The 2824-nt window shown below is 36.4% G+C and overlaps 1 non-coding gene across 1 annotated transcript; it reads left to right on the top strand.

Annotated features, from left to right (window-relative positions):
• Positions 1-2299: 2299 nt before the first annotated feature.
• LOC116104901 lies at positions 2300-2406 on the top strand. Its single transcript, XR_004123973.1, has one exon. It is a non-coding gene; the product is annotated as a small nucleolar RNA R71 (small nucleolar RNA).
• The last annotated feature ends 418 nt before the right edge of the window (positions 2407-2824 follow it).

The raw sequence follows: 2824 nt of genomic DNA, 5'->3' as shown, positions 1-2824 counted from the left end.
TCTCGGTTCAAGATCCACCTAAACATGCATTGGACATGAACTAACCATAACACTATTCTATCTCGTTATTATGGAACTACTGACCCTAGGAAACAACAAGCCCTGATACCTGAATTTTCCCTTAATTGTCACTACTGAAATAAGCTCTCCAAGTAGATCCCAACCCTTGAACAACCTAGAATAAGCTCTCTAAGTTTAATTCAATGGCAGCCTTAAGAATTAAGAAAATAGATCAATCTAAGCAACAATCTTGCAAGTTCGGATTATTTAACTTAGGTTATGTTATTCAAGATGACAGATTGAAAACTTGTCCATAATCATCTATCATCATATGTTACTCCTTGAATAGAAAAAAGGACAATTACGTATCACAATTCCTAATTCTAATAGGTAAAATTTCGGGTAAACAATTTAGTAGGCCAAAACTAAATCACTCAAACAAGAATCATAAACAATTAAAACATAATAACATAAACAATTCCAATAAAAACAAGATTAAGAAAAATGTTATTGAAGTCAAGTTACACCAATGACATGAATTTAGGCTTCAAAATCCCCTTGAACTGACGAAGAAGGATTAGCCGCACATCTTGACCTAAAAAGTAAAAAAACTGAAAAACAAAACTCTACTTCCGTCCCTCCTTTGGTTAACCTAACAGCCCTCAATAAATAACATGTTTTCTTCTTAATTCTACCCCAAGAATCATGGAAAATCTTCCTAGATGTTTCCTAAAAGATAGACTTCCAGATTTGTCAAAATCTTATTAGATATGGAAAACAGAATTCGTCTCCAGCTTGCACCAGGATTCTCGCAATGGGAAAGATCTTTTCTAGGCTTGGTCACTACATAAAAATTTTAGTCCCAGATGTGTAGATGAATCTGGGCTTTTGAATCACCCACTTTCGATATCTGACGCTCCAGTTAGGCCCGTTCAAAGATTCAATACTCAGCTAAGAATTCCTTCTACGACTAGGATTCCAGGTCCGGTTTTGCAACAACTAATGAAGACCCAAACGAACTCACATTCTCGCCCATAATACCTTCCTGGAAAGCTTGATTCATCAAATTTACTTTTTCTGAAGAACACTTTTGCAATCGAGAAATCTGACTCTGTGAAAAACCTGAAAAACTTAGCACTTGTCAGAATAACAAAAATCTGGAATTTCCTAATCTTTTCTCAATTATTTCCTAAAGTCTATCCAAATATGCCAAACTTACAAAATAAACTCTAATCAACTCAACTAGGCATAAAACATAACAAAAAACATAATATGGAAGGAATAAAAAATATATAAATTCCACTCTATCAGGGGTATGATGTGCCAACTTCGGCAGTATCTCAGGAAATGTCAATTTTTCCTTCTTTTGCTTTGGCATCTTTTCCCTCTTTTTTTCTTCTTCTATGGGACTCTTTAGCTTTTCCTCAACAATGATTTCTTTTTCGATTTCTTCATCAAACTCTTCCTTTACTTTTGATGGATTCTCATCTTTCCCATTTTGTTCAACCTCTTCCAAGACTGTTCCACTTCTTAAAGTTATTGCATTTACTTGTTCACGTGGATTTGTCACTGTGTTACTTGATAGGGAACCTTGAGGTCGCTCATTCAACTTTTCGGCTATTTGACCCATTTGTACTTCCAAGTTTTGAATCGATGCCCCTTGGTTTCTGAAATTTGCCCTCATCTCACTCATAAAACCTGTGGTCTCTTGTATGAACTTTCCGAACATATCCTTTAATTTAGAAACTCTTTGATCCAATGGTTGATGGTTCACCCCTACTTGATTGTTTAGCAATGTTCTTTGATTCCATTGATTATTCTGATTGCCCCAGGACAAGTTTGGATGATTTCTCCAACCAGGATTGTACTTGTTGGAGAAAGGATTGTTCTATTGTCTCTGATTCCCAGCCAAATAGTTGACTTGTTTTGATGATGAGGACGCTAAAGCAAAATTATTCCCCACTTGGCATTCAATGCTCCCATGATTACCTACACAAAAATCAGATGTTACTTGAGGTGTTTGAATTGAATTTACTTGCATACCTCCTAATTGTTTCTAAAGTGTTGTCAATTGGGCTGAAATGGTCATGTAAGCATCGACTTCATGAATACCCATAGACTTCTTCAGATGAATTCTTTCATTGGGTCTCTGATAGTTGTTACTTGCCAGGACTTCAAGTAATCCATAAGCTTCTTCAGGTGTCTTGTTTTGCAATGCTCCTCCAGATGTTGCATCTACCATTGTTTGCTCATTTGTCAGCAACCCATTATAGAAGTTTGGACTTGCATCCAAACAGGCAAACCATGGTGTGGACACTTTCTCAACAGTCCCTTATATCTCTCTCACGCTTCAGAAAGTGACTCGTTGTCTTCCTGCAAAAAAGATGTGATATTGTTTCTCATCTTTGCTGATTTCGCTGGTGGGAAGTACTTAGTCAAGAACCTTTGTGCCAATTCATTCCAGGTTGTGATTATTCTTGCTGGTAGTGCCATTTAGAGGTGGGATAAAAAATCCAAAAACAGAACCAAACCAGTAACCGAACCGAAAATTAGGTTTTTTTTCAAACCGGTTCAGTTTTCAATTTGGGGATTTCAAAAAATTGAAAAACCGGTCTGGTTTTCAGTTTGAAAACAAATTCAAATCGGTTAACCGAAGACTAGTTTTTAAACTGGTTTAACCCTAAATATAAAAGCAAAAATTTGTTATTCTCAGTCATTGACCCTCAAGCAGACGCAGTCACACACTCAGCCACTTACGCTTTCGTCTTTCTCTCGTTCTCTGCCTCCATTCTCCAAAGTCCAAATCTAAAAATTTCAAAACTTC

Source organism: Pistacia vera, unplaced genomic scaffold (genome assembly GCF_008641045.1).
Source record: "Pistacia vera cultivar Batoury unplaced genomic scaffold, PisVer_v2 Contig487, whole genome shotgun sequence".
In the NCBI taxonomy this organism is placed as follows: Eukaryota; Viridiplantae; Streptophyta; class Magnoliopsida; order Sapindales; family Anacardiaceae; genus Pistacia; species Pistacia vera.
The sequence above is the reverse complement of the archived record's forward strand: the minus strand, read 5'-3'. Positions and strand labels throughout refer to the sequence as shown.